At 40.6% G+C, this 27,028-nt stretch overlaps 1 long non-coding RNA gene across 1 annotated transcript in view; it reads right to left on the bottom strand.

Moving 5' to 3' along the window:
• Nucleotides 1–2,942: 2,942 nt before the first annotated feature.
• LOC116899330 overlaps nt 2,943–27,028 on the bottom strand; it is a 74,821-nt gene continuing 50,735 nt past the window's right edge. Inside the window, exons 2-3 of the long non-coding RNA XR_004387704.1 lie at nt 4,239–4,360; nt 2,943–3,232 (exon numbers count right to left, since the gene is read on the bottom strand). This is a non-coding gene — a long non-coding RNA (uncharacterized LOC116899330). The remainder of the gene's footprint in view (nt 3,233–4,238; nt 4,361–27,028) is intronic.

Here is a 27,028-nt window from a genome sequence, read left to right on the forward strand (position 1 = left end):
TATATGCTGACTTCAGAATTCAGAGAAATGTGAATGTGTCCATGCAACACGACTGTAAATATGTCAAATAATTCACATGTTGAAACATCATGGGCTCTGTGCTGGGTAGACTTTTGCCAACTTGATTCAAGCTAAGGTCACGTGAGAAGAGCAAATCTCAATTCAGAAAACGACTCCATAAGATGGGCACATAGGCAAGCCTGTGGGGTATTTTCTTGATTGATGATGAAGGTGGCAAGTCCATCCCTGTAGGTTGGTGTCATTATGCAGGTGAAGGCAGGTACAGGATAGAACATGGCCTGTCATTGGTCGAGAAGGAAGGATAGGCAGGAACAAAGTCTTAGAAGCAAGAGAGAGGGGCGGGAGGAGGGGAAGCAACTGGGAGAACATGTCGGTGGGTGTCAAGATTCTTCTCTGTGCATAGTTACAGGTTGTTATGACTATTTTTAAGGGAGGGGTGTGTTGTCTAGATGGATAAATTATATCTTATCAATTGGATCAGAGGTTATTGTGTGGTGTGTTCATTCATGTGGCAACTTAATTGAGTTCAACAGAGTGTGTGGTGGTGGGATGCACTGGGCCCACCACAGAACTGGGATGTGTGTGTATGGCTGGCACAGTGGAAACCCACCAAGGGAGTTGTGAGTGAGAGCAGGGTGGTGTAACAGGGTGCTACCCTGGAATGGCTCGAGGACCGCCTGGGTCAGAGGGAGCCCAGGAGAGAGGGCGCATAGTGGTGTACGTAGGAACTGGTCACAACTAATGTGCACCCTTTTTATTTTTACTGCAATACATCCCGTTTTGCGTGGTGCCGCCTCTGGGCAGGTAATTCTGGGTTGAATAGAAAGCAGGAGAGCAAGCAACATGGAACAAGCCAGTAAGGATCTCTCCTTCATGACTTCTGTCTCAGCGCCTGGCTCCAGGTTCCTGCCCTTTTTTGAGTTCCTGTCTTGACTTCCCTCAGTGCTCCACTGTGATCAGGATGTGTAAGCCATAAACCCTTTCCTTCTCAGGTTCCTTTTGGTCACAGTGTTTATCACAGCCATAGAAAGCAAGCTGAGATTTTGACCTTCCAACCAACACAGTATATTTTTTCCCAACTCGGCTTTGAATTCTTGTATCAAAATCGTTGGAGTGTGTGTGTGTGAGGAACACTGAGATCATTGGAGGAGACCAACATCTGTACTGGGTTCAGTGTCTTAGCCAAAGGCGTGTCCTGTACAAAAATCTTCAGTGTAAATGAAAACGTTATGATCACCAAGCACGTCTTCAAACTGCCATGCTCAATTCAGTCCTAAGTATATTATCTGTATTTTAAAAAAGTATTTGTGTTTTATGTGTATGAGTGCTTTGCCTGCTTATGTATTAGTGTGCAAGTTACATGCAGTACCCATAGAGGATAGATGGAGGCACTGGATATTCTGAGATTGTGTTGCCTGTGCCCTGAACTGCTCGCTGCCTGACCCTACTTGCCCATGGCTGGAGGTGAGGTGGCACAGGGTCAACAACACAGACTCCGTGAGCAGGTGAGAGGCATCATCTGAGCACTGTTGCAAGCTCCTTTAATGCCCTCCCCCCACCCCTCATTTGTCTCAAGAAAACATCTCCTCTTAACAGCAGTTCCCAATTGGCTGGCATTGTTAACACCAGCAATCCTTGGTCTCTCAAGCAGTCATCGGTTAGGTCCTCCTGCAGGAGATGCTTTTGTGGCTGTGCAGCCCCTGGTGTTTACATAGAGGTGGCGGCGCCATTCCTGCTACAAGACTGGAGTTAGGGGGTAGTTGTGAGTTGCCCCTCAGATGCTAGGAGCTGAACCTAGGTTCTCTGTAAGAGCAGTTGGTGCTTGTAACCATTGGGCCAACTCTCCTACTCCTATATACCTTTTAAATGCATGATTTTTTATACTGAGGCTAAAAAACACTTACCTTAGTGGGTAGCAAACACTAAGTGGAATAAAATTTATTGAGATAGACACAGTGTCCTTACCTAAAATCAGACTCCATGTCTGGATTGCCATATCTTACAGTGTTTGTTTGTTTGTTTGTTTGTTTTAACTTTACAATGGGGATAGGAACCATCTTTTCTTAATTGTGGGTGGGGCAAATGACAAGGGACAGGCCCAGTTGTGACAGCCTGACAGAATTTCAGTCAAGGAAGATGGCTCTCTTGGCGAGCATGAAGGCCAAACAAACTAATGAGTCAATGCTCCAGGTCTCCCATTCTTGGGAGGCCCAGTCAGGGTCCAATGAACAGCAGTCAGGTCAGGGAACCATGCCTTGGGGCAGCTTGCAAACTCCTGTTGAGGTCTTTGGAGGCTTGCTTCTCCCAGGAAAATACTTACAGGGACAGATAACATTCTTCTTCATTATAGACTTCTTCTCCTAAACCTAAATCATATGATCTCATAAACCAGTAAGGTATTGGAGACTACGAAAGCTATGAGCATTCTGTCTGTGGCCATCAGTTCCTTTCTAGTAAGCCCATTTTATTTTTAACAGAGAAAATTGTATTCTGCTCATTTAATGTCCTAACAGAAAGGCAGTTTCCAATATCCGCCTTCCTTCAGAGTGGCCTAGAAATGCCTTGATCTGTCACCAACCAGTGAAAGTTAATGCACAGTTTAAGTGGAATAAATCTTAAAGCTTTTAGAAGGTCTTGGAGTCATGCCCTTTTTCACCCCCTTCCCCCATTTATATCTCTGGATTAATCAGAATTTCTGGTGAAGTTCTTTTGAAGTTATTAATTTTATTTGAGACATTGGGATAGGCTCAGTGCACAGAGAAGTTTAAATGCAGACGCTTTTCCTACCCCATCAGCCAATATGATCCTGGAAATAAAGAAGCCTGCAAAAATAGCACCGAAGTCAGGAAGTAGATATTGGATTTTTGTTCCAAAATGAACCTCTATGATGCATATCTTAATGAGCAGGAGACAGACATTTCTTTTAATTAAACAATTTATTGTTTCAATTAAACAAACTTGGTTTTGTTCGGTGGCATCCTTCAAGTATGGGCAACTTTTGTCTTCTGCATCCTGCTATTTCCTGTTACTTCTTTGCAGATGGTTTGTGAGAAAAAAAGAAAGGTGGCTCAGATGTTCTCATCGCTCTGTTTTAATACAGGGTTGGTATCTGATCCTTTGCTGGAGTAACAAGGCTCTTGTCATCTTTGCTACTGCTTAACATCCTGAGACCATCCGCTGTAGCTCTCACATGTTGTTCCCTGGATCATTGCTGAACAGGGAGCATGGTAGAATAGCAATGAGCTTAGGGCCAACAAGAAAAGTGATTTACTTTCTAGGGCACAGCTATAGTGTATTTCTGGATCTTAGTTAAGGGTCCCTTTGAACCCATCAACAAAAAGCCATAGGTAGGCTTGGTGACATACTCCTTTAATCCCAACACTTAGGGGACAGAGGTAGATGGATCTGAGTGGGTTTGAAACCAGTTTGGTCTAGATAACAAGTTCCGGAGCAGCCAGGGCACCATAGTAAGACCCTCTCTTGAAAAACAAACCTCAAACAAACAAATCCAAATATAACATTCTAGTACTTATTAACTGTATGCTAATGTATCTGTACAGATTAGAAATTATGGAACTGGAACCCATGAGTTAGGTGTTTATAAAACTTTGTTTTGTATCGCAGAAGCATACATGTTCCTGATGACGTGATGTCTGTAAAGCCCGGTAGAGTCAAGTGCGTGGAGCCTCACGGCAGCCTATGCACTGTGTGCATCCTGCTGCAGAGACGGAGGGAATCTGAGCTTAGGTCTGTGAGAAGGCAAACATGGGACAGCCCAGGTCAGCCAGTCAGTGTGTAAAGGAAACACACATCGAGGGTGGGTTAGCCAATATGAGGAAGGCGATTGAAGGTGGGGACTCAGGGTGTTTACTGTGGAAAATCCCAACAGAGAGAAGGGCAGAAAGCAAGTGAACCAGCTTCGCACCCCACCAGGAGATGCTTTGCACAGCCCCCAAGGTAATCATGGGTCTCCCAGGAAGTCATCCGTTCACCAGGGATTTTTCTTTTCCTCTGCAACTTTCACTGACCCCAGAGACTGACCAAAGGATGCGCCCAATGGAGAACAACACAAAGGCAAGCATCTCCAGCAAATATGTCTGCTGGATGCTCCCACGTCCTCATTCCTAGGAGACAGCAGCAGCTATTCCTCATGTAGTGAGCTGCACATAAGCCATTACGGCTCCGTACAGTCCCCTGCTTTCGCAAGGTGTACCAACCTTGAGCTCCAGAGACAGCCTTAACCGTTTGCTGTTGAGAACAGTGGAAGGGCACCGGAAGGGCCCTCAGCATCCCAGATCTTCACTGAGTAATTCTTAATATTTCCTGGGCTTCTTTCTCCCTATATAAGAGTGCGGGGTTAAACCGGAACACTTGAAAGTCATGTCAACAATTATTTATTATTCTATAGTTTTCTCAAACCAGAGACATTTGTATAATAAGTATATCCCCACAATAATGTGTAATTTATGAAAGATAAAATACAATTTTAAAGTAGCCAAATAACTTAAGATGATGTCTTCCCTTCCAAGTCTAGTAGCAGAGGGCAGTAATTTTATCTCCTTGTGAGGCTCAGGCCTGTCTGAGCAGTAGAGTGAGTTCAAGATCACTTAAATAGGCACCTTATCTAGACCCCAAGTCATTACAAAAGTGGGGAGGACTAGGGATAGAATCCTGTGGCTGAGTGCCCACTTGGCACAAATATGGCCCTGGCTTCAATCTTTAACATGAAATAAAATTAAACAATAAAACCAGAATTAATTTCTCTCCTACTTTACCCGCCATCTGAACTGTGATGTCTACAAAGTCCATGGTCATGAAGGTAGCCGAGCTGGCACCTTTGTCTTGCGCTTTGGTTTTGGTCCTAAGGGATAGCCATGTCCCAGTGGCTGACAATCCATATGGACCAAGAAGGGCACTTCAGGCTCGATTAAGAGCAGAACTGAGAACTTGAATTTGAAGCTCAAGACTGCACAAAAGCCTTGAAACAGAAGTTTAACATTCTTAGAAAAATTGGACGCTTACTGGCCTGACCTTAAAATCATCCTCTGATTTCCATTATCCTTCAGAGAAAAATGAGTGGTAAGTCTACTCCTCACAACTTGCTCTTCTGCTCCAGCCTACAGACAGTGGTTTCAGTTAATTAGCCAAATCAACCGAAAACTTAACTACACGTGTTCGTACTCAAAAGGGAGTTTGAATAATCACCATGCAGGAGTGAAGGAATGTCCACCAGAAAGGGGCAAGTGTGTGACTGCCTAAAGACTGTGGAAACAGATCATTCGGTACAAAAGAAAACACCATTTTTTTCTTCTCCGTGTTTCTTTCTCACCAACAGTTAAGCAAAGCTTATAGGCTGAAAGAAGGGTTGAAAGATGTCCCCCCCTTTATGTTACTTAAACCTCAACTAGAAGCTTGATTTTTAAACTTCAAATGTTAAATTTTATACCAAAATAGTCATTGGTTATTTTTCTCTCAATGTTCCCACGTGTCTGTCATTATAGCACATGGTCTTTATAGTCAATAGTTAATAGCTAAAGACTTCTGACATGCTCAGTGCAATTTTCAACTTGATGGATTCTAGATTCATGGACTTGCCTTTTTGGAGCTTATCTTTATATGGGAGCATTCACAGCAATGGTGGGTGTGGTCACAATCTGAATGGGAATCCTAGACTCTCTAAAATGGAGAAAGTAAATCAGCAGAAAGATTGCTCTCATCAGTCTCTCTTCCCTGATTGTGGACAAACTATGATGTGGATCTTGCCTTGAGTTCCTGCCAAGAAGAACTTTACCTTCGACTGTGAACTACAATAATCCCTCACTGAATTAAATTGTTTTTGTTGGAATATTTTGTGAAAGCAACAAAAAAAGAAATTTAAAAAACCAACTATTAAAACAAAACAACAACAAAAAACAAACAAAACAATAAAACAATACAATAAAAACATCCAAGAGCAACTGTTTGAAAAATCAAACCAACACTTTCATTATTGACTGACATAATCTCTATAAAACCAAACACATGCATAATCTCTTGAAAAAATTTTATTTTCTCCTCCTACACACAGAGATCCTCCCACACACACTATTTCTCACACATATAAATCTTTTTCTTTTACCCATTTAACTCTTAAACACACTCATGCATGAATATATATATATATATATGTGTATTATACATTATATAATGTGTTTTGCATACAATCTCTTTTACCCCTCCTTACACAAACGTATAGACTGTGTAGAATAGAACCCTTGGCTGCCTGCACTCATTCTATCTGCTAAATTTAGTAACATACATTTGTTTAGGCTTTAAGTGTTAATAAAAAGAAAACCCTAATTTTGCCAGAAAAATAAAAGATTACACATAAGCTCTTTTAAATTGCTGGTTTGTTCATTCTAGAGATAAAGAAAAATAATTAGAAGTTATAATTTCCCCCAAAGTTAAAGACAACAACGATTAATACAGACTTAAGTGGAAAAACTAACTGAATTTAGTTCTCTACAATCCACATCTCATCAAATTCACTGCAGAAATAACTGAATATATCAAAGATTTTTTAATTGGATTAGTGTTGATATAATCTCTTGAGTACATTCATTTGTCACATAAAGGCTTTGTCTGTCAGCTCAAAAGAAAACTTTGCCCTGAAAAAACATCAGATTGTGAGCACTTCACGCCTTTTCTTATTCACATGGTAGCAGGCGATTTAGATAAAGCATCACGTGGAACATGAGAAGAGAACATAGGGCCATCTCTTTCCCTCCTTGAAGATGGAGAGAAGGAAGAGAGGATGCCTGTAGTTCATCCCTGAAGAAATCCGTCCTGCCATCAAGAACACTCATTAAAGCTGTCCTGGGTGTATGCTTTGCAAGTGTGAATGGGTTGAGTAATGGTGGCCTTAGCAGCTATGTTTGGGTTCTGCTCTGGCCAGGGAGCTCATCTGAGTTCTGGCCAGAAGGCAAGCTATAGCCCTACATTTAAACTTTTGTATAATATATTAAAGTCTATGGGGAGGGTAAAGCTGGCATTGTCCCCACCAAGGCAAACAGAGATGGATCCAGCGATGATCCTGAGGCAGGGCTTCATCCTTAGTGACTGATAAGGTTGCTAATCCCACCTAGCATGGCCAGCCAGGAAAACTTCCACATGCACTGTTTTCCTGTTGCTTGAAGTAGTCCTGCAGTCCCTTCTATTGTTAGTAGGCACTAAGCCTAAGTTTGAAAATATCCTCCCATAATCGTGTCCCATGCCTGAGTACATGGTCTATGCTTATGAAAACATGAAGAAAGTCTTTTCAATGGGACACCAATTTTGTCTTCGTAAAAGCTCCCCTGACCCCCCCAAAATACCTTATTGGTTTTCTATCCCGACATAACAAATCACTAAAAATGTAGTAAGAACTTAAAACCAGGGCTTGTTAATTTCCATAGACTCAACAGAGCACAGTCGGAGGCTTCATCAGGGTCACACACACCTGAAATCAAGATGATGAAAGAGTGCAATCTCGCCTGCACCTTGAGGGCCTTTCCTGAGTCCATTCAGGTTATTTTCAGAGGTCAGGCTCTTTAGGTTATAGACCCAGTCATGAGCAGATGAGGCCGCAGGCAACAGATGCTGTTCTTTGGTGATAGTCATGTGTTGGTCTTATGACCCAGGAAAGATCTTTCTTTGAGATGCTCAGATTGTCAAAATATAATGTATTCATTGAAGAGTGAAACAATTCAGTCCTGTTCACAGGTCTCTCATAGTCAATCAGGAGTTTTATAGGAGTGTAGACCAGGTATCAAGTAGTACTCTCAAGATCCTATGCCCTACAACCCTCTGCTAGTGAAGCCCACAGTTGCCAACTAGACTCTGTTGCTCATTTGCATCTTTACTTTAAACCAAGCCTTCTCTCGGTAGTGTCCTGTCTGTGGAGACTTGGTCTGATGTCCATGTCCATGTTGGATTCCACCATCCCTACAATTCTAATGAATGCCAAATGCTTTGGTTGGTTCTTCAGACTGCTTCTCTTGTGAGGTCTGTCTCAGCTTGTGTCATCAGTAGGAGGAAGTCTGTGATTCTCCTATTTGTGTTCTTAGTCTCATTGATAAAAGAATTTAGAAGTAAACTTTGCAGGAAGCTCTAGAACAATTAGAGTTAACAGAGAAATTAATTAGGGAAATCAACAGGGTCCGCAAGCTATGACTCTATCTCATCAGCCTCTAGGAGAAGGCAGAGAGAAAAGAGGAAGAAAAAAAAATTCGCTCTTCTTGAGTTAATGTCCAAGAAAGCTAGGAAGTTTGGTAATCGATATAGGTCACCACCAGCTACACAGCAGGTAGAGTGGGGATAGAGGAGGGGTGGAACTCCAGAGAAAGGAGTGGGAAAGCCCAGAGTAGCAGGGAACTTACTTAGGATTTTTCTTCAAAACTAAAGGAAAGTTTTAAAGGGAAGGAAAAGGAAGAATTATAATTTTCTGAGTACTCCAGGAGAGTGGCTAGGTGGAGATTCCAGAGGGGTTTGATGGAAGAGGGAGTTCCTGAAGAACTAAATGATCTCATTAAGGGAATAATTATTCCTCCCATCTCTTTACTTTATCTCTAGGAGAATCACATATCTTGGGGGTGGGGATGGACTCCAGGATTGAGAGAGCCATCGGAATTAACTCTGCATGGAAGAGACACAATAGTATGGAGTGCTGTCATCTTTGAAGCAAATCACAATGCCATGTTTCCACTCATGGTCAGAGATGGATTTCATCATTTTCACCAAGAGAAGTAGCTTCCTTGAGGAGAAGCTATGATATTGCCACCATTTCATATAACCCAATGAAGAACAAGCCTTAGGTTTACTTTCCTAGTGTAAGAAAAGGGGAGGCAGCCTCCAAATCTGACCATGAAGAAGCCACCTAACAAAACACTTGGGCGCTAAAACTGTTGTTTCTTTTAAGTCTGTTTAACACATTCCCAGGTATTGCTTGCCATTTATTACAAATGCTTGCCCAGCCCCATCCATGCCAAAGCAAGTTATTCCTTCTTCCAGTCTTTCTGGCTATCCTTTGAGCCAGGAATGAACAGCTATCTGTATTCCTCCACCTTTACTCTTTTGGATTCTCTGCAATAGAAATATTGTGCAGTGTCGGTATAATATAGATCACAAGGCACTGCTACACAGAGTCCTTTGCCTCCATTGTCTCAAATAATGGTGGACAAATTTCTTTCTAAAATACCAAAGCTCAAAGCCCTGTGGAGTCAGTCCCGTTTTCTGTTCTTGTGTTGTGCCTATGCATAGCTACCTAACACATTCTGGTACAAAGGTCAGATGATCAGTGCTCGATTATCACTGTGAGATATGGCCGCAGTAATTGCTTATAAATATCTACTAGCTCTGAAAGTGAAGTTTTCATGTTTCTTTTATTTTAACTTTAAAAAATGGGGCATCCTATAGCAGCAGTTTAACAAAAATTGGTTTTAGAACATGATTTCTTAATGAAATAGGAATAAGACTTTGGAAAAATACTTGATGAGTGGAAGAGATATATTATTTATTCTTAAAAAACCTACAAGCATCTAAAATCATGTATTATGGAACTCATGTATAATAGAGTTTAGAGTTTACAATTTCTCTCTCTCTCTCTCTCTCTCCATATATATATATATTTCTCCAGCAATCATGTATTATTTCTTTGCAGGCTGAATTAAAAAGAGCCATAGCTTTAAGTAATTTGCTCGGCCAACTCAACTAGAAAATATTCTAGATTTTCCCTACTGCATTTGTAACCCTTTTATTTCTAATGCATTCCTATATCTTCTGTGGAAAATTATTAATCAGTTGTCAACATTTGTCCAGACCGAAGTTTTGTCCAAATAAGATGGAACAAATAAGTGCTAGAGCTTCACCAAGGTGTGCAAAACCTCCCTCCTGTCTGTAGTCAGCCCTGTCCCCTATCCAGGGATCCAGTACCATGAATCGTTCCCATTGGCCTTACCTTAGTGGCTCACAGGGCTCCCTGCCACACCTAGTGTTAGGCTCTGAGTGGTGCTTAAGCCTCCAGTTACTACCCAGGAAAGGTGAGACCCATACTTCTCCCACCACAGGCTGTGAAGACACCTTAGAAAAACCGCAGGATTGAGAAGGTTGGTTCTCAATGCGGAGTTTCTGATTGGAACTCCTTACTTTTATTAGCAGCCACTCAATTTGTAGTTAAAGCTTTATGAGTGAAAGCTTTTCCTGGGTTTGCTCCATTTTAAGCGAGCAACTCACATGCACACATACATGCATGCATGCATGAACACCCACGCACACTGTCTTTTAAGCAAAAATGTGAACTCAAGGCACGTTTCCTTAAGATATAACTTCCACAATCATAGAAAACATCTACTCGGTCTCAAGGTTTGGACTCATTGCCTGGCATATAGCAAGTGCTCCCATTTATTTGCTAGTAAAACAGGTCTATTTACTCTGTAATAATTAACACCAATCTCTGCTCTGGCTGTGGCATGGTCAACTGGCAAAGACCCACGCCATGTTCTTGATAAGAACCTTTCTCCGTGACTGTTGCTGCTTCTGTTCATCCTCATTTAAACAAGTCTGCCATGAGGACACTGATTATTCTCTCCATTGACTAGTGATGCGAGATGCATACTTCGTATGTCTGAAGGGCAAACCATCAAAAATACAGTTTGCCTATAGAAATACAGTATTTACTGTGCAAATCTTGCTCTAGCCTCATCTGATGGGCCTAGAATTCGGAAATAGAGACTCTGTCCTTTCTTCTGAGCCTATTTGAGTTTTCTTCTGGCTTTTCTGAAAAGCTGAACTCTTAACCAACCATAGCTTCCTGAGCTTCTGGCCCCATGTTAAAAGAAATGTATTTTCACCGCCTGATTCCCTACCTTTACCCCCTGGCTCACATCTCCTTCTAGGGAAGGATTCTCTTTGAAGTTAGTTAGCAGAGACTGATGCTCTTGAGTGACTCGAATTGCCATCAAGGACAGAAAACAGAGGACTAGGCTTGCCCTAAGTCATCCAGCCACTCAGATGTAGAATCAAGAAGTCGATCTGGAATATTCCTTCCTAGCAGGATTTCAACTGAGTTCATTCATTAGGCAGCTCAGCCTTTCCTTTGTAAAGTTAAGCAGGATGCATATTTGACTGAAACTGAAATTATACTAAAACCCTGTCCAGGAGAGCATCCAGTCTATGAATCTGCAAGCCTGTAATCGAGCAGGCAAGCACCTTGGTAGCTGAGCGGAAGCCTGTGATAGGCTCCCTTGTATACTTCTGTCTTAGGGTTTTGCTGCTCTGAACAGACACCATGACCAAGGCAACTCTCATAAGGACAACATTTAATTGGGGCTGGCTTACAGGTTCAGAGGTTCAGTCCATTATCATCAAGGTGGGAGCATGGCAGCATCCAGGCAGGCATGGTGCTGGAGGAGCTGAGAGTTCTACATCTTCATCTGAGGGCTGCTAGCAGAATACTGACTTCCAGGCAGCTAGGATGAGAGTCTTAAAGTCCATACCCAGTGACACACCTACTTCAACAAGGTCACACCTAATAGTGCCCCCTCCCTGGGCCCAGCATATACAAACCATAACCACCACCAAAAGATTAAGGAAGAAAAATACACCAAGAATATGGCCATTATGTGGAGTAAAAATTCCCCAAATAAGATGTACAGACTCATCCATACAGCTGGAAACCTCAGGCTGATATTTGTTATCAGGGTTGCCTCTCTTTTGTTTCTCTGCCCTGTAATTCCCTTAATCGAGGTGTTTAGCTTCTCAAATTTTCAATGTTCATGTATCCATTGCCATTCTCAGAACTGTGATATCTACTTCAGACTTCGATAGAGGGAATGTGCACTTGTAGAAGCAAATTCTATCAGGCCATGATGGGTGAGGGACAACCCCAATGACAGCTCTGGCACAGGCATAAGGCCACATTGGTTCCCATCTTTGTTTTTACTCGATTTTAGATCACTAAGAAACAAAAGAAAATCTGATTGCATTGAAATCCATTTTGAAAACCAGGCTAGAAGAATAACATAACATAACAGTATTTTGTCACTACTCCTGGGACTCTGGAGGACCTGGACTAAATTATGATCCCACAGCAGCTCAACAGTTCCCAATTCTACCCTTTGATTCTACCGAAACAATGATCATGGGGAATAATTAGCCTTTATATTTCCCCACAGCTCTGCAAGTAAAATTTATAGTTACAACATACAGACTTCTCCAAGAAAGGAGCATTCATTTGACCTACCTGTACGTCTTGAAATATGTATTTAGCACAGCTGTTCTTTTGTATTAAACTCATCACCAAACACAGCTTTAATGTAACCCACCATTGATCTGCAGTAAGTGGAAACAAAAATCTCTCCTTAATTAGTATCATCCAATCACTTTTTCACATTTCTACCGAACACACACTGTGAACTGTTTAATGGACTATTATTTAGAAAAGTGGTAAGGGTGCACTGGAAAAAAAAAAAGACACGACAGAAATAAAAATTAGATGTGCCAATGAAAAATATGTTGGGAATAAGAGGATGCCAAATATCTGGTTTAGGGCTTTCTTAGGAGGCTAATGGAGAGATGAACTGTGTTCCTGTGATTTCCCAAGAGACACAGAGAGAGAGAGAGAGAGAGAGAAAGAGAGAGAGAGAGAGTCTGAGAGACAGAGAGAGAAACTGAGAATCATTGCCTCCAATACCCTTAACTGTCTCAAGTAAATTTACTTATTGCTACCTTTATATTTGAGTCTCCTGAAAGCCACATAAATCGAGGAGAAGAAAGCACAGAACAGACGGGAATGCTTACTCCCACATTACTACAAACACACTCCGGCGTGGTACCCTTTTCATTTTTCTCCCTCATTAACCGTGTCTTCCTCAGGATGAGCCAGGGGTCCAGACATCATCACATCCCACAAATAACAAGACTTGGCTGCTTCGGCGGCTGCCACCTACTAGCTGCTGTGAAATAAATTCAGGAACAAAATGAGTGAAAGTAGGATTCAGTCTGCTCCTTTTCCTGTGCTTAGTTAACTTGAAGGCCATCAAGGCCTACGGAAGCAATCTGTCTTTCTCTGAGGAAAGGGCTGGTTGCCACCCCCGGTAAGAGCATCCTTCCTTCAGTGTCAGCAGGGTCGAGCTTAGTGTGGGGCAGCAGAGTATCCGGGCCCTGGCATGGTCATCCCTGAGATCTTTATCCATAGTGGAGGCTAAGCAGTAATAAAATAAAATCACATAAAGGACAGCCAGGGAGGAAGAAGGAAGAAGAAAACAAAATTAAATATAAAAACAAAACCAGAACCCCCTCAGAAAAGGGCAACCGATGCTGTCATTTCGAAGTAGTGCCAAAAACTCTCCATGTTTAGAAACGTTTTTGAAATTTTGTCTGTTTACTTCTGCGTTCATTTTGGCTTTCTCATAACACATTTTGGGGTAGTGTTGTTGAAGAGACTTCCTGTTTAAGAGATCACACGTTGGCCAAGACACATCACTTGGTTCTAAACACAAGAGCTTGTGAGGACAGTAATACTTCAGGATGCTGAAGCTCTGCTTCTGAACCAGACACTAGGGAGGAAACCCCTTTCCCCGTTGGTTGTTGGCAATACAGGCGAGTGTGGAGATGGGCTACAGTCATTGTAGTGGTTCCTGGGCACGTTGTGTCAGACTGAGCTGCCTCACACTGGCTGAAAAATCTCACTGCTTAGAAACGTCCTAAGCAACAGGCTGAATGCTGCTCCCCACCCCCACTGTGGGCTTCCTGTTTTTTGTAAGCATGTGCTTTCTATTGCTCTTATGCCCTTGAGTGTATCGATTCTTCCTTCTCCAATCCTCTCTCCGACTACTGTTATTATTTCTCTGAATTGGACATTCGCATGAAGATGGGCGTTGTACCCAGACTCAAGAATGGTTGAGACAGAGCAGAAAAGAACAGATCAGTGTATCTATGTCAACATAGAACATAGAACATTTATGACAAAGGCAGCAGGGGTGCTTCCACCAGTGACATTGTTGCTGCTGCCACAACAGCAGGGACCTCTGGGTATAACACACCTCTCAAGTCTGCAGGAGAGAGAGAGGGCCACACAGACAGGGCACTAGCACCTCACCCACTGCCCTCCTGTGTTATTTCTTTTGTTTTGAACCAGGGATGAGAGGCATAGGAGCAGACTAGAGTAACTGTCATTTCTAACATCAACACTGGAATGCAAGATTAGTCATGAGGCTTGTCCAAGTCACCTGGAGAGCCAAAAAGGAATAGAGTCAGTCAAGAAATGTGGAAGTAGGGGAGGGTCCCAGAGGATCCCAGAGGATCCCAGAGGATGCCCTCACCTCTGCCATGAGAAAGTCCCACATTAGTGCTGGTATGGTGTAGTATCCAAGGATAAACTTACAACCAGTTTAGCTTTGGATCCAGTTGACTATTACATGTGATTCAACTGGCAAAGTCTCATTCTTCAAGAGGAACATTTTTTTTTCCACTGTGCAGAGGTAGAGAAGTGGGCTTTATAAGAATTAACAAGGATGGCCTTTCCTTCAGTCTCTGCTCCAAACTTTTTCTCCATATTTCCTCCTACTAATATTTTTGTTCCCCCTTCTAAGAAGGACTGAAGCATCTGCACTTTGGTCATTCTTCTTGAGCTTCATGTGATCTGTGGATTGTATCTTGGATAACCCGAGCTTTTGGGCTAATATCCACTTATCAATGAGTGCACACCATGTGTGTTTTTTGTGATTGGGTTACCTCACTCAGGATGATCTTTTCTAGTTCAATCCATTTACCTATGAATTTCATGAAGTCATTGTCCTTGATAGCTGAGTAGTACTCCATTGTATAAATGTACCACGTTTTCTGTACCCATTCCTCTGTTGAAGGGCATCTGGGTTCTTTCCAGCTTCTGGCCATTATAAATAAGGCTGCTATGAACATAGTGGAGCATGTGTCTTTGTTATATGTTGGAGCATCATTTGGGTATATGCCCAGGAGTAATATAGCTGTGTCCTCAGGTAGTACTATGTCCAATTTTCTGAGGAACCTCCAGACTGATTTCCAGAGTGGTTGTACCAGCTTATAATCCTACCAACAATGAAGAAGTGTACCTCTTTCTCTACATCCTCGCCAGCATCTGTTGTCACATGATTTTTTTTTTTATCTTAGCCACTCTGACTGGTGTGGGATTGTTTTGATTTGCATTTCCCTGATGACTAAGGTTGTTGATGAGTGGGGGAAACACCCTCATAGAAAAAGAGAGAGGGAGGATGGGATAGGGGTTTATGGACGGGAAACTGAGAAAGAGGATAACATTTGAAATGTAAATAAAAAATGCAGTAAAAAATAAATGAAAAAAAGGATGACACTAAAAAGAAAAAAGTTAACAAGGATGCAGTAGGAAAAACTTAATATCGAATACTAGGTTACTGTCAATGCAAGCAAGGCAGACTTCTTTATTGGGCTCAGGTAAGCCTGAGCTCTTCATTTTCCAGAAACAGCTTGTCTGTTTTGGGATCTGCTTCCTTTGAGGTTCAGTTTGAGGGTGCAGTATTTGGCATCAGAGACTCCCATTCAGTATTGATCCATCAGGGGTGATCATAAGAGCACAGTCCAAATCAGAGGCACCTCATACCTCTTGTTTGATACCAGGAATCAATTAGATTTGTTAAAGGGGAACAAGACATATACGCGTTACTTATTAAACTAGGTGGAACTAGAACCACCTACTGTGGCTTAGGATGTTTGTTGAAAGTCACGCATTTCTGCATTTATTGTTATGAAATATCCAGTTGAAAGGTTCCTCTTGGGGGTGGTTCCATGTGTAGCCATTATATCAGGGGTAAGAGTTCTGAGATAGTTTAGGAGATGGGGGATAATCATAGGAAGTAGGTTACTGGGTCAGGTCCTTGGGGATTCTGGTCTCAGGCTCTTTTCTATCTCTCCCTCTTTGTTCTTTTATGAGGAAAAGAACCTGCTCTTCACTGTTTCCACAGCTATCGTTTTCTGCCAAGAAGAACAAAACTTAGCTCTGTGAAACTATGCATCAAAGTTAACCTTCCCTTCTTGGGATGTTCTCTCAGGTGTCCTTGCCTCAACTACATGTAGTAACTGGCATCTGTACCCTCCATTAAAACTCCATTTCTTCAATGTATAGGATTTCATCAGTTAATGGACCTTTCTATTGCCAAGAACAAATTATAGGTCTATAGGGCTCTAATAGACATCCTGCGAGGCTAGTCCATTTCCTGTTGATAAATAAAATATATACGTGTAGCTAAACATGATTTCACCCATTTAAACCGATTTCCTTTCTACAGAAGTTCCCAGGGACTTGACATTTCTCATGGGTTCAAAAGCAATTGTACGGGTGACTATCCTTCCTAAATTTGTGTGATCATAGAAAACTCTTCAAAGGCTGCCTTACTCAGTGAAGAGCCCCTCTATACTCTTTGCATTCACCCACCATAACTCTTGATGTCTTATAAAATATTTTTTATTCACTTAAAAAGATATGTTCTTGTTTTCATTGATTTATGTCAGTCCCTAAGTATAGAAGGAGTCCTGGTCCTTGAGGACCACGTTACCCTTTACAAAGGACTTCATAGATTTGATACAGTGAATGCTTACGTTGATCGAACAGTATCAGTCACCTCACACTTAAGAATGTTTGTCAGGATAAACACTGTAGATAATATATACTGTGTGCTTGGGGAAAACTTCTCTTGGACCATTCTTTAAAAACATTAGAAGAAAGCCAGTTGGCTGTGGAAATGTAGGAACCTTTCTAGTTATGTGTCCCGAGGGTCCACATCATGACAAAAATCAGTTACCTGTTGAGTTCGTTGGAACCTCTTGCTAGAAGTGCATAATGACCATAGCAGCTCCATTGGTTATTCCAACACACAGGCCATCACAGGCTCTGAGGAATAGGCAGAAGACAGACAGTGGTGGGAAAAGCACACTCAGAGAAGAGAATTTGTTAAACTGGAGGAGGTTCCATAGAGTAAGACTTTTAGCGCACGCCATGACATCTAAGACACATATCCTGTCTGGTGAAAGGCCATGGCATTTGCTCAGCCTGTGTCCACTAAAGCAAATTTCCCTTGAGTTCTTAGTTATAGGATGTCCATGACTGCCAGCCATATTAAACTAGAGTTGGGATAGCAACACATAAAGCTCCTCTAAGTTATCTGATTGCTTAGAGTGGATATGTGGAAGATACTTAAAATATATTCACTTTATAGACAGCAGGATGCAGGAAAGCAACTGAAATGTTTGTCTTGTTCATCCAAGTAGCACTTTTGAAGCAATTCTTCAAGCTCTGTTTGCTGCCACCAGCATCTGTTACCTTCCTTTTCACAGCACAAAGATCTCGTGCATTGTGCAACAATGTAACTTGAAAAACCTATAGCATCCATAGGGGCTACCTAGGGAAAAGGCCTGCAAGGTAGACTGCTGAGATATTCCAAAACCCCACCGGAAGTTTGGGGTACTTTAACTTATATGCAACAAAGGGACTTTAAAGAGCTTTAATTCTGCCATGGGTCTCAATGTTTTGCAATTCTGTGATGTTCTTAGAAGTTTGGTCTGGAATTTGGTGCAGGGGAGGAGGAAAATCAATTATAGATAATTTAACTATATTTTTATTCAAGTAAAACACGGAAATTTGGAGTAACACTGAAATCTACTGACACACGGTCACAAATCGAGCAGGCTAAGCCGTGCTGATTTTCATTTTACTTCCATTTAATTTTCTAATTAATCTCAGAAAACATTAATTAATTTTGTCTTTTTCACAGGCAGTCTGGCACCCTTGGGCCCGAAACATTGCAAATATTGCTGGCCTCGAGCACTAGTAATCAAAATTTCTAATTCATTTGAGCAATCCAATGTCTTGCTCCTCATTTCTCTCACTGGTATATACTTTAACATTCCTTTAACCCTTTCGTTTCGGAAAGGTTTTTATTTTGTTGTTGTTGTTGTTCAAGGATAGACAAGAGAATTATATATGCTAGACAAGCATTCTATAGCTTAGTCTTGTCTACAGCTCTCTCTATTTCTTCTACTTTTGTATCTGGGTCTCATTAAGTTTCCCATTTTGAATGCCCTGAGTAGCACAGGCTGGCCTCTGGTTTGAGGTGTTTCTGTCTCAGCCTCCTGTGTGTCATGAATTACAGGCATGAAACACCTTACCCAATTTTTCTCTGGATGAAGAACTAAAATTCCTCAGGTTACAGAGAAATGACAAAAGAGAAAGGACGAGAGTTGATGTCTTGATGCAGTGACCTTTGAGCTCTTTGCTGGGAAATCAATCACCGAAGTTCCAAAGGATATAAATGCAGCCATACTCTCTGCCCTTCATCCAGACATTCCCAAGGATTGCCTATTGAGCTCACTGTATAACTCTGCAATCTTAAAGTCACAATGAAGTGAACGCCCTAAAAGAAATTGGTATTGTTAAAGACTAGAGAGAACATTAGAACTGGTGTTTACCTTTCATCTTTACCTTCTGAAGAACATGAAACTCACAGCTCTGCATTCTATAAAAAATGAAAGATAAATGAGCAATGGAGTGAGAGTGACCTCACAGAGCCAACAGCTCAGTGTTGGAAGCCAAGAGAGATGAGCATATACGATAATGGCGGCAAAATATAGATAATGAGCGAAAAATTGCAGGCGTGCTACTTCAAAACAGGTAGAAAGAAGTTTCAGAGACTGCTCAGAGGCGAGGATCGTTCCACGAACTCTCAGAGGACCCAGGGTTAGTTCCCAACACATACACAAAGGCTCCCAACCATCAGTGTCACAAGTTCTAGGGTATCCGGTGCCCAGTTCTGGTCTCTGCAGGCACTAGACACACATAGTACACATTTATACATGCAGAAAAATACTCATTCAGTTTGGAAATCTAAAGTAAGTGTGCTGGGCAGGTATGAATTTTATGACAGCCATGGAAGGACTGTAATCTCATAAGGGGCTGTTCACCTTGCTGTCTCTGTACACAGCAAGCCATGGAGGTTATTTAGAAGAGACAGAAGTGGCCTTGCTCACCAAATATGATTTTCTACCATACTTAAATCTCTGTATAATCTTTTGATAAACAAGCTATCATGATATTAAAGAAAGTAAATATATCAAATAGTAATGCCGCTTGTATTTTTTTATTGTTTACTTTGAGATCATGAAGATTCTTCTAAATTATTTCTTAGAATTTTGCACATGTGCCTTTGAATATAAACTGTTAACCTCTTTTAGATTTTGTTGTGGGTTTAAGGTAAGAAACTCAGTTCACCCCCCCCCATAGCAACAACCTAACTGCAAGCTATCAAATCAGTTTGAGAGGGCTTCAAAGATATTGACCGAAGAACCAGAATTACTGGATTGGTGCCAAAGGACACCTTTTACATCGCAGCAACAAGAACAGTAGGAAGGCCATGAATTTTGTGTAGGTTTTATAAGTTTCAGTCATTCTTGTGGTTCATGGGTTTCACAGCTGGGTAGACCTATTAATTCCTCTCTTCTCTTGGAACTCTGGACATTACCTCCTGAAAATGGAAGCTAGACTACAGGAAGGGGGCTTTTTGAACAGATCCAGCTTGAACCATCCAACTCCTACATATAGTATGTACAGTATCTGTACTAGGGTGTTACCTCCAACCTCTGAGAGGCTTCTAAGGATGACAGCAATTGCCTATGTTGTTTTTGGAGTCATTGACACTCCTCTGACCAACCACCCAAAAGGAAGCTTCTCGTGTCTTATTAGTCATTGACCCTTGTTGGAGGGTTTTGTCAGTCTCAGTTGTATAAATTTCATATATACGTGTGTGTGTGTGTGTGTGTGTGTGTGTGTCTGTCTGTCTGTCTGTCTGTCTGTCTGTCGATCTGTGTGTGTGTCCTCCATCCTCCCATCCTCCTGTACTGACCTCGATTCTTTTACAGTTGAAGCCCCACCATTCATTTTTCCACTTTTGTCTTCTTATCATCTGTACCCTGACATTGCTTTCTGAAGCCTCCAAAATGGTCCCTTTATACTCTCCTGGTTTCTGTTGTCACTCCATGCTATACTGTCCTCTGAGGATTCAGAACTAGAAACTGAAGAGAGAATGTGGTGTTTCTCTTTCTGTGTCTGGGTTACCTTGATCAATGTAATATTCTCCAGTTTACAGCTGAATAGTTCTGTGCTATGCATAAGTAGCACATTTTGTTACCCATTCATCTGTTCAGGGACGTGTAGGCTGTTTTAATTGTGAATAATGCAGCAACAAACATGGCTGAGTAAATACTCTTGGAATAGGGTGTGGAGACCATTGGGCATATGCCAAGGAGTGGTATAGTTGGGTCTTATAGTAGAATTACTTTTAGTTTTTTAAGGATCTGCCATATACTGATTTCCAAAGTGGATATGCCAGTGTACATTCCCACCAACAGTGAATGGAGTTTATACATTCTCCTCAGCCCCACCAGAATTTTTTATTGGTTGTAGTATTGAACTTAGTCATTCTGGTTGATGTGGGATGAAATCTCAGGATTGGTTTTGATTTAATTGTCTTTCATTGAATAGGGTGATGCAAACTCTTTAATATGTAATAATTCCTGGCTATTTCTCTTTCTGCTACCAAGAACTCTCCATGTAGAACTCTGGTACAGTTTTCAATTGAGCCATTTGTTTCCTTGACTCTATTTAATTCTTTGTATGCTGTGGATATGAATCCTCTGTCAGATGTAGGTTGCGGGGTGTCCACCTCATTCTCTGGTTTGCTCGTTACTTCATTGTTTACTTAGCTGTAACTTTTAAATTTGTTTTTTTGAGGCCTTGAATGTAAATCATTAGCCTTAAATCCTGGACAGATGGGTCTTACTCAGACAGCCCTTTCCTACCTCTATATCATGTAAAAATGCTGCCTGTATTTTCTTCTAGCTGATCTAGCATTTCCAATTTCTAACTGAGCCCTTTGATTCACTTGGAGCTAACTTTTGCACAGGGTGACAGATTAAGGTCTAACTTCGTTCTTCATCCAGTTTGCCCAGCACCACTTTTCTTTGAAAGAGCTGTTTGCCTTTTTTTTTAGTGTATGTTTTTGCCATCTTTGTCAAATATCAGATGGCTGTAGTCATGTGTACTCCTGTTTGGGTCTTCTAGCTTTTTCCATTTGTCTATGTGTCTGTTTTTGTGACAGGACCATATGGTTTCTATGAATATAGCTCTATAATATACCAGAGTCTGGAGTCACATGCCTTTAGTATTACTACCCCCCCCCCCCGAGGATTACTTTGATCTCCTCTGGTATCACTTAAGCCCAGTGTTTATTTCGGCCTTTACATCTACTGATTCTTTGAATTGTTTTATATGTTTTTATTTCATTAGTCTCTTTGGTTTTTATTATTTCTCACTGACTCCTGGGTTTGAGTTTGTTTTGTTTTTATTTTTCTGATTTCTCCAGTTACATCCCTCAGTCATTTATGTGTACTCCTCCTGACTATAGTTTTTCCCTTAGGATTGCTTTTAATATGTCTTACAGGTTTTGTGTGTTGTGTTTTCATTCTCATTTAGAATATTTTAACTTTTTCTCTTTGAGCCATTCTTCATTTAGTAATGAGTTATTTATTCTGGATGAGTTTATGCAGTCACTAGAGGAATAAACCCAGCCCAAAGACTCTAGAAACATATAAAACAATATGTGATGAAATAAAAACATGCCTTAGAATAAAAACTGCAAAAGAAAGTGACTGCAGGGGCTGGAGAGGCATTTCAATTGGTGAGGAGCACTGACTGCTCTTCTTGAGGTCCCAGGTTTTGTCAGCTCACAGCTCTCTGTAACTCCAGTTCCAAGGCATCTGGAACCCTCACACAGACATACATTCAGGCAAAACATCAATGCATATAGCATTAAAAAATCCTAAAGAAAAAGAAAATGACAGCAGTATACACATATTTTCCAATAACATCTCTAAATAGTAATGGCTTCAAATCTCCAATAAAAAAAAAAAAACCAAAAAACAAAACACAGGTTGGCTGAATGCATTTAGAAATCAAAATCTGTTGTCTACAAGAAAGTGGGCTTTAAGATAGATACTATTTTAAAGTGAAGGGTTGGAAAAATATTCCAAACAAATCGGATCAGGAAACAAGAAAACATGACCAGATACTTTCTGATAAAATGGACTCCAAACTAGTCAGAAATGACAAAGAAGAGCACTTCCTTTTAATCAACGGATCTATCGATCATTAAGAAAACGTTACAATACTAAACATATATGCACCAAACTGTGTGTACCCAGTTTCCTAAAATGCCATACTGATGAATTAAAGGCACAGAGAAACACAGAGCCAACAATAGTAGGTGATCCCAACACTCTAATCTCTTCAATAGACATGTCAATTGGACAAAAATTAAACAGAAAAGTTTCATGATTAAATGGGATCTTGCATCAAAGGTCAAAGGTCAAAGGATCTTGCTGTCCACTCAAATTGTCCAAAAATATACATATTACTCAGTAGCATATGGAAGTTCTCCTAAAACAGACCACATGCTGGGTCACAGAGAAAACTTTAATAAATACACAAACAACTGGAATAATTTCATGTATCCTATATGATCATCATACAATGAATGAAATGAATGAATGAAATCTGTAGCTCTCGTCGTCTCTGGGAAATTACTTTCTATGATGATTGCTCATGTTGAACTATAGATAGAAGTTGAAAGTTATCAAATGTTTCTCTGCCTATGTTGAAAAAAATATACAATTTTCCTTCTCTAATCTTTCATGGGTATAAATCAATTTTCTGGTAGTAAATCCACTCTATTCACGCAGAGCTTTTCTTTCTAAATTTGACATTATACTTTTCCTTAGTTTGTGAAATGAGGAATAGGCAATTGTATTTTCTAATATCCTGGGATTTTTTAATATTAATATGCATGTGTGAAACTGGCCTCGGATGTTTTTACTTTTCAATTAGGGACATCTGGCTCAGAATGCCTGCTTCCCTCTTTTCCTATCTTCTGGAAGCATTACAAATATGTGAGGTAGAATCTTCTGAAAAGATAGTGTTCTATTGTACTTTTCAAGTGTTAGCTTTTGTACTTGAAGGAGAGAGAAAGAGAATAATTCCAGTCATGAGGTGGACTTCAGTAAATTACTTTGGAATTATCCACACTCTATTTTTCTTAGAGGTAGCTTTTAAAAGTTTTATTTTCTAGAAAATAGTTTCCTATTTTTTAAAAAATATTTCTGCTTTCATTGAGGTTACTCTTCTCTTTCTTTGCTCATTCCTGAATAAATTGAATAATTTATTCATTAAATTTGGCCATTCCTTTTCCTGTGTGTGTGTGTGTGTGTGTGTGTCCATATTCAAGCCTACTGCTTTCTCTTGAGACTGTAACTCTACTCTAGTTATGGTCCATAGATAATTATTATTTTTCCAGTCATCCTTTTGTCTTAGTTTTCTATTTCCTCTATGATTTATCGTTTGACTTCTGAGTCATTAGCAATCTGGTTTTCAACTTCCAGTTATGTGGGCTAGTTCTAATTACTTTTTCTGCTTTGGTTGTATTGAGGTTTGTCTTGGAAGGGCAAACCTTTCAGGTGACAAGACCCTTCTAATACTTTTGAAGATATTTCATGTTCTTATAGTTTATGAATTTCTCTGCTTTTTCTATAATGCTTACCAGAATGACTTATCTTCAGTATATACTCCTCCTAGATCCTTTGAACCTTCCGTGTTCAAGGGTTTCGCATTTTTTTCTTTATTCATTTCTTTCTTTCTTTCTTTCTTTTTTTTAACCTATTCTGTCCTATAACAACCCATCATGTTTGGAAGTTATCTGTCAAAGTTTCTCACCAGCAAGGCACGTGAATCCACTGTCTTGTGAAGCATGTCAGTTTGATGTTTGCATATTTTTATTATTTTCCATGTATTAATATTTTTATTATTTTCCACGTATTAACTTAGAAATCTTCCTATTCTCTGCATGAATTCCTTAGTATGTTACTAGTACAACTTTTTTTTTGTATCAATGTATATTTGGTCTGAAGCTAATATAATATTGCTAGCTTTTTGTTAGTGTATGTTTTTTGTGCCCTTTCCTTATCTTGATATCTGATTTTTTTCTATCTTTTTCATCTAGATAAATATACCGCATAAATAGAGAACAAGTTTGTCTTTATTTTATTTCCTCTCCTTAGTTTTTTCTCTGAGAATTTTATACATATATAAAATGTATCTTGATCATATCCACCCTTGATTCCCATTTCCTGTTTTCCTCCCTTCATTTGTTTGTTAATTGCAATCCTAAGCTTTACCTGGTGATTGACTCCTTGATATCTGTTGTGATCAATGTCTACTTTGTAATTCTGTCAACTTACTATTTGTATCATGAGAATCCCCTCACCATTATCTTTTTCTGCTTATCATTAGAATTTGTCTTTTTTCTTTCTATTTCTTTGGAGGAAATCTCTCTGTGCTCTTGGTGATCCTTGGGAGGAAATAGTAATGATTGCCATCTGCAGAATGAAGAGAGGCACTGGTTATGGAGCAAGGCCCCCTGGTGATCCCACAGGCTATCCTTGTGACCAATGGTCACTACAGAGTTCTTGGTATATGTTATAGATGTCCAGTCTCTTCCTTTCTCGTCTACCTACTGTATTTTTCTCAGGCGTATTATAATTCAAACCAAACCTCTTACTCTGCTGCTTCAAATCCTTTATGCATGTGAGAACACGAATATGTGGTGACTACGTTAATATACTGGGTGGGCAATGGTTACTGTCACACTATTTGTAACCTAGCCAAAGCTGTGAAAACACAAGCTATGGGATTTGGGCAGAATAGTTTGTTTCCCAACCTACTTTTCACTCTGCTGAAACTTCTTAGCTCAAGTCTGGAGACTAAGAGCTTTTCAAGCTTCTCATCTTTAAGAATGAGAGAACATTTTATCCACCACAGCTCTCTTGCTCTCCAGTAGAAGTGCCCCCTTCTGTAGCTGTCTCCTTCACTATCATCCAGTTTGCTCGTGGTGGCTAGCAGATTTGTGTCCTCTGTCATTAATGAAGGAGCTTCTAGCACAACCAAGGCACAGGGAAAGTTTGAGTGCACCCCCTTGAAAGGACGTTCAGTGGAGATGAAATTGCGTGAGGGAACGTTTCCATTTACTTAGATTTACTGAGGGCTCGGACAGCTACATGAACTACATACAAGCAGATGTGTCTTTCCTTCAAACCTGAACTTCCGAAGCTGTATGTATACTTATTTTCGCCGTGCAAATTTAGTTTTCCTTACACATCGGATAAGTTGTTTGAAACGTAGAATTACATGTTTGTCGGCTCTATATAATGTATGGATACAGGTGATTTTTGCGCTGTATTCAGCGTCAGTGAATATGTTTGGTGGAAGCACAAGCTAATTCCTAGGAGAGGAAAAATAGGTAGAAGAAAACCAAGAAAGGATGCATGGTTCTTTCCCTGTGAAGTACACCCTAAAGGAGCGTTTCATGGATCTGAACAGCTTTATACAGCCATTTCCCTTCATAAAACCATCTGAGTGGCTCCGTGCCCAAACCCAAGTTCATTTGCTACCTGACTCAATTTGGCCTGCAGACGGCCCCATGATTGTTTCGCCTGCATAATGAACTTTGCTTAATATTTCCCCCAGACAGAGGGAAAGAGCCGGGCTAACTCAGCACAGTAACTCAGTTGAGAAACGCTGCAGGCACGCAGCCATTAAGAAGTTCCTCGGGAGCTTTGTGAATGGCTTAGAAAGGAAAGAGACTGAGAAAGGATGTCTGATCCCAACACAGAACACGAGAGCGAGCCTCCTTCTTAGCCCATTTCCTCCTTTCCTTCTACATCCTTCTCCGTGTGTCTGTTTAGTTAATCCCCCAAAAGTGCCCTTCACTGTCAGATGGTTTTTTAAGGATATGACACTGGTGAAATGATGTCAGTAGAGATTTATCTGAAATTATAACACTATTCAGAACATATAGAGTATGTCAAATACTAGCTTGTCCAAAATGTGTAAAGCGGACTTAGAGCCTTTTTTTATTATTATTCAATGCAGAGGCTTAAGCACTTTCATGAAGTCATGAATATTTAGCATCGATGTGGGAGCTTCTCACTACTGCATGGAAAAGAGATTCCTCTTAGGAAATTTCAGCCCAAGTACTCAAAGGCCTTCCAGGCTCGGGAGGTAAAAGGAGTACAGATTTCTTGCCATTGACGTGGTATAAGTCATCTGGTTATCTCTTCCTTTCAGTTCTGCGTGGCAGGAGGAATCCCAGCTGTCAGATAGTGACACTCTATCTGAACTACTTCCGGGCAGACGGTGGGGGAGGTAGTGGTTTGCGCGGTGAAGGTGGTGGCCAGTGACCTCATTCTGGGCTCCTCTGTCCTGACGTTCTTTACGAGTAGGAAACAAAGTAATTTTATTTTGTGCAATCAAAGATGATGTCATCCTTAACTTTGTTTGACATGTTCCATCTGAGAAGAAAGCTGGAGACATTAAAGTTTACTATTATACATTGGAATGGAAGCCAGGGAATTTTAATCCAGTTTTGTCTAGGCAATCCTGTGCTAACTAAATTTAACTAAATCACCCATTCTGTGTTTGAGCCACCATGGCAATAAAAGAAGGGCAGCAGTATGTTTCCACATTCCCTTGTGGAAATTGGCAAAATATATGTGCAGTGTAATTTGTACATGCAAGTGCACCCATGACTACAGCTAATTTGTGCATATGTGACTGTGCTTTTGAAGGGAGCAAAGATGCTAGAGTGAAAGACATAAACCCCATATCAGTATACAGGGAATTATACTTTATTTTACTGTGAGATATTTTATGGACAGTAAATATTTTCTGGACATAGGCTGAGTCAGGAGTTTTTTTACATATCTTAGAGCATTCCTGTATTGAATCTCTCAAAGCAATTGGGCAATAAAATCCTATTTGTTGACGTTACATTCTGTTGATACCTGAGGCTCCCATTATGTATTTTGAAGCTATAACGTATACATT

The sequence above is a fragment of the Rattus rattus genome, chromosome 4 (assembly GCF_011064425.1).
Source record: "Rattus rattus isolate New Zealand chromosome 4, Rrattus_CSIRO_v1, whole genome shotgun sequence".
NCBI lineage: Eukaryota > Metazoa > Chordata > Mammalia > Rodentia > Muridae > Rattus > Rattus rattus.